At 44.0% G+C, this 5,765-nt stretch overlaps 1 non-coding gene across 1 annotated transcript; it reads left to right on the forward strand.

The window, feature by feature from the left end:
- The first annotated feature begins 2,206 nt into the window (after nt 1-2,206).
- Nucleotides 2,207-2,279, forward strand: TRNAV-UAC. The gene has a single exon. It is a non-coding gene; the product is annotated as a tRNA-Val (tRNA).
- Nucleotides 2,280-5,765: the final 3,486 nt, after the last annotated feature.

A 5,765-nucleotide genomic window follows, 5' to 3' on the forward strand; every position in this document is an offset into this window, starting at 1 on the left:
TGGGTCATTGAAATCCAACCAATCTCCTCCTCCTGCCTCATCTCCAGGAAGCCCTCCTTGACTGGACTGTGGCTGTCCTCACTACCTCACTGTCCCCATCCTCCAGTTTCCAGGCATGGAACCTCGTGCACACGTGGTTGGGAGGTTCTCCAGTTGATTCCTGCAGGCCAGTTCTGAATTCTCCTGTCAGCCAGGAGCAACTTGAGCCAGGAGGGACTGCACCGTTCTGCGCTTGGAGGGGAGGGGAGTGGTCCCTGATATCCTCTGATGCCCAGGCCCAGCCGAAATATGGAAGACCAAGTGCTACGGGGGAAGGAGAACTGGGCCGATTGTCAGGGTCCTGGGTTCTGCTGCTGTCTTCCAAGTACCCCTAAGCCTACTGTTTCTATCTCTGGGCCTCAGTTCCTGAAGCTGCAAAATGGAAACAGATGGGCTGGGCTGGGTGATTCCTAAAAGCCTTTACAGTTTTCACAGATGAGTCTTCTCCGAGTGGTTTTCAACATTGTGTATCAGACTCACCTGAGGAACTTTTAAATAATGGCGATGTCCACGCCCCGCTCTCGAGGACAGAAGATGGCAATTGAAGTGAGCCCACCACCTGCAATTTTCTAAAAGCTCATCAGATGACTCCAACGTGCAGACTCAGCTTGTATGGAGAGGAGGACCGCTGACTAGGACCTGTTTGTTTTCAGACAAAGCGATGGATTCATGCTGCCACCTGGTGGTCAGACTGCTCACTTCAGGCAGTTCCACATCTTAGGATCTTGCGGCGGGGCAGGAAAAATGTACCCAATGAATAAGGATGAAAAGAGAAAAAGAAAGGAAGGGAAGAACACTACCTGGCTTCTCCATGACCCAAGGATTCACAGACTCGTGAGTATTCCCTTTCCCCACTGTCCCCTATAATAAAGTTTATATTATTTATCATAAATCAAGAGACCGAGTCCTGGGGGCAGTCATATCTGCCTTTGAAACCAACCCACCGCGGCCGGGCGCAGTGGCTCAAGCCTGTAATCCCAGCACTTTGGGAGGCGGAGACGGGCGGATCACGAGGTCAGGAGATTGAGACCATCCTGGCTAACCCGGTGAAACCCCGTCTCTACTAAAAAAATACAAAAAACTAGGCGGGCGCCGGGAGGCGGAGCTTGCAGTGAGCTGAGATCCGGCCACTGCACTCCAGCCCAACTCACTAGTCCCATCAACAGTTTTGGGTGTTTTTTGTTTTTTGTTTTGGATAAACATAGAAATGGACCCTTATGACCTTAAAGCTTGAAACTTACATTTGTTTTTATCAGAGTTTCTTCCTCCAGGAAAGGACCACCAGGTCTCTCTCAAAAAAAAAAAAAAAAAAAAGCATCAAAGATCTGAAACTCACCAGATCATTGCATCCACACAATGAAACTCCAGGCCCCTCATTCATCGTGATTGCTTCCTGACCCTTTCCGAGTTCCTGTTTTCTCATACACTTACATTTCTTCCCTGCTGTATAAACTCCTAACTTTAGCTGGTCAGGGAGATGAATTTGAGACTACTCTCCCAGGGAGATGATTTGAGACTGACCTCCCATCTCCTCTGCTGCAGCACCCAATTAAAGCCTTCTTTTTTGGCAATAATTGTTGGGTCAGTGATTGGCTTTCTGTGCTGTGAGCAGCAGGACCTAGACCAAACCCCTGGTGTTTCAGTAACATATTAGGCGTGAAAAAGCTCCTTCTGGATCCACAGGCTGGGTGTAAGGGGAATTCAGAAGGTGACAGGCTTGGGGGAGCTTCTGAGACAGCAAAGCCAAGCAGGACACTTGAGATAGTGAGATGTTAAGTATCTGGAAAAATGAGTGCCCACTGCTAGGTTTATCCCTATTCACCAGTCACCATGACATTGGGCAAGCTCATTTCGCTGAGCCTCAGTGAGTGCTGCTCACTATTCTGAACACCAAATGTGTTCCTGGACAAAGTCTGTCAAGGGCCGCAGAGATTTAACTGATTCCACACTCGCCAAACTCCCACCCATTCCACATGGAGTAGAGCTTCCCAAACCTGGTTGGAAGTCTGCAAAACTGGGGAGCTCATTTTTTAAACATAATATAAGAGAATGTGTTCAAAGTATCATTTTATCATCACAATACAATCTATGTAATATGTTACTTATAAGAAAAATGAATTTAAAAAAGCAGTTATGTCTCAAAGGCTACAGTTTAAGTACAAGATTTGGTTCCATAGTGTAGTGGTTATCACATCTGCTTTACACGCAGAAGGTCCTGGGTTCGAGCCCCAGTGGAACCATGGTTGCAAGGTGGCTCTTTTGGCCGGGCGCAGTGGTTCAAGCCTGTAATCCCAGCACTTTGGGAGCCCGAGACGGGCGGATCACGAGGTCAGGAGATCGAGACCATCCTGGCTAACCCCGTGAAACCCCGTCTCTACTAAAAAACCAAAAAAATTAGCCGGGCGTAGTGGCGGGCGCCTGTAGTCCCATCTACTCAGGAGGCTGAGGCAGGAGAATGGCGTGAACCCAGGAGGCGGAGCTTGCAGTGAGCCGAGATCCGGCCATTGCACTCCAGCCTGGGCGACAGAGCCAGTCTCCGTCTCAACAAAAAAAAAAGGTTCGGGGGAGTGGAAGTAAGGGGTAGGCTGGATAGCTCTCCACTGTGCGGTGGCCCACAAGGACCACATGGAGCGTGTCTGTTTCTGTGGGTGAGACCAGGTTGGGCAGTCTCCGGCATCAGCATTTAATTATGCCAAGACTCACTGTGTCAGGCCCCAGATCAGGGGAGACTATGTGTAGGATATTTGGACGACCTCACACATGGCCCAAGCACTTTCTAACCTGTGTCTGGTAACACCCCTTCACCTGCTTAATTCCAGCATCCCTCAGATCTCACCTCAAACATTACTTTCTTGGGGAGGCCTTCCTTCACATTCCAATCGAGTCAAACACTCCAGTTCAAATGTTCTCAAAATGTTCCATTTCCCCTTCAGAGATCACAGTTTTAATTCATTTTAAGAATTGTTTTGAGTCACTATCTCTCAAATGAATGTGAGACTTTGACAGAGGCGACTGCTTCTGTATCTCCAGCAACCAGCACAGCACCTGGCCCCTTTGCAAAGGGCTCAATAAATTGCTGAATGAGTGAATCCCATCTTCAAGATAAATAGCTCTTTTCTGATTGTTCCTTATTTATTTGTTATCCTAAATTTTCCTACCATTCATTAAAGTGAAAGTAATTCATTTTAATGTGGTCAGTATAGCCACATTTTATTTATTTCAAAAAAAAGAAATACTTTATTTCTTACGATAACTTGAGGACAGGTTATTCATACATTAGAAATAGGGCTAGGGGCCATGGGTCATGCCTGTAATCCCAGCACTTTGGGAGGCTGAGGTGGGAGGATTGCTTGAGGCCAGGAGTTTGAGACCAGCCTGGGCACAAAGTGAGACCGATGTCTCTTTAAAAAAAAAAAAAAAAATTAGCTGGGTGTAGTGGTGCTTGCCTGCAGTGGCGTACCTTTAAACCCTGCCCTGTCTGGCTAAAGTATTTCATGAAGCCCGGAGTCCAGATACTTGGAGGGCTGAGGTAAGAAGATCACTTGAGCCCAGGGGTTCGAGGCTCCAGTGAGTGATGCTTGTGCCACTGTACTCCAGTCTAGGTGACAGAGTGAAACCTTGTCTCAGAAAAAAAGAAAAAAAAGAAAGAAAGAAAGAAAGGAAAGAAAGAAAAAGAAATAGCTGCAGATTATTGATCTCCACCTTTTTGCAATAGTATTTTATTTTAGCATTCTTCTCCTTGCTGCCCATGTACCCATCGGCTTTTCAGCTTTGTTTTTGAGAGAAATACGAACACACACCCCGCCACTTGAGTGGTAGTATACTCACTATACAGGCCAAAGGTAATGTTTAGCTTCATAAAATTCCATCTGAACATCGACAATCATTGTCTGAAACTCACAGTCAAGAACTGTGATCGTCTGCCTTCCGCTGGTTGGGCTGATTCTAACAAGACCTTTGCTACTTAAAATAGGATCCCAGCATCAGGAACACATTGGCATCACCTTGGAGGTTATTTTAAATGCAGAATCTCAGGCCCCACCCCAGACCAAAAAATTAGAATATGTGCTTTAATAAGATACCTCAGTGATACATATGCACGGAAAAGTTTCAGAAAGCTGGATTATCAAGCTGTTCAAAGTCCGTGGTTCTTCTGAGTAAAGCAGAGTACTCATGGCTGGGTCTGGAAAAACTTTTCTCTTACAACTCTTCATGAAATCTTCACTGAATGTGAAAAGGCTAAGGAAAGGTTTAGTTAGTAATTTTCCAAGTAATCATGTTCGACAAGGCTGTATGCTGCTTACAAAATTCGCATTGGTCTTACTCCTCTGATGAATGCCACATACTCACTTCTCTTTGTCTGTTTCATGTTTGCATAGGTCCAGCAAAGGGATGTTTGGTTGGTCAGTATCACTGAGCTGTGGCCATGTTTAGAGGCTCATTCCTAGAAAAATCAATTAACTTTCAATTAAAAATTAGCTTTCATTGCAAACAAAACAAAACCACCTTTAAACCTTGACCTGTCTGGCTAAAGCATTTCATGAAGCCGTGGAAAACCACAGGGCAAAGGATAAAGGGTGGGTAAGTATTGAATATACTACAGATGTAGATTAGTGAAGACAAAGGGTAACTCATCTCTTTCATGGGCGATCAACTCACAAGAGCTCCTCATATGATGACAGCTGGTGGCTGGAATCAGCTCACTTTTGAAGCTCTGATCCCTCCCTAAGCAAGCAATCATGTGGGGGTGTGTGTGTGTGTGTGTGTGTGTGTTGTTGTTGATGGTTTCCCTTTCCAGAAAAAAAAAAAAAAAAGATAACTAAGTTGGGTTTCTTACCATTATCATTTTTATATGAGTTTAGATATAAAAAGCCAGGTTTCTGAAGATTTGACTACCATTAAACAAGATGAAAAAGACTTGATAGACCAAATAAAGGTAAAGTTGTAGGCAAAACGTAAAGGCTGCCAAATTTCCCTCCCAACCCTGGGTGTCACAAACTCTAAACCAAATACTGAAATGTTACAGCTGGCAGAGGGCGTAAAAATCTAGTCTAACGCCTTATTTGTTCAGATGACACTAAGACATTAAAGTGACTGGCTATCAAACCAAACACTAGCATCTGGGTCTTTTGATTTGGAATCAAGTGTTATGATTGTTTGAACCACTCTACACACAAAACATAATACCTCTCCTTATGGAAAAACAGCAACAAAACAACAAAACAAAAACACATAAGGGCAGGGACTGTGTCTGTTTATTGCTTGATCTGGGATAGCAGAAAATCATGTATTTACTAGCACTTAATAAATACTTGTTGAGTGAACTTGCAATAGATGAAGATTTGTTAAATATCTACTGAGGGTAATATCTACTATAGATATTAGTTATAGTATAGCTATATATTACAATATAATTATATATTTCTATAATTAGGCAGTATATGGGGGCATGTTTACATTATTACTTTCATTTTATACTACTTTATTATCACTACCATTGTTGTTATTATCAGAGTTGTATACAGCTAACACATAAGGCGAAGATAGAGGTCATTTTCCCTCATTTGGGAGAGAAGAAAAGGAAGATTGGTAGAAATTGGGTGTATATCATTCCCTGGAACCTGCAGATTTCTGGCTCTGCCTTTTACTGCCATTTAAAACCAACCCTGGCACATGGTAAATGCTAGATAAATGGCAGCTGTGAGTATCACCACTGCTATTGTCAC

Source organism: Theropithecus gelada, chromosome 14, assembly GCF_003255815.1.
Source record: "Theropithecus gelada isolate Dixy chromosome 14, Tgel_1.0, whole genome shotgun sequence".
Classification (NCBI taxonomy): domain Eukaryota; kingdom Metazoa; phylum Chordata; class Mammalia; order Primates; family Cercopithecidae; genus Theropithecus; species Theropithecus gelada.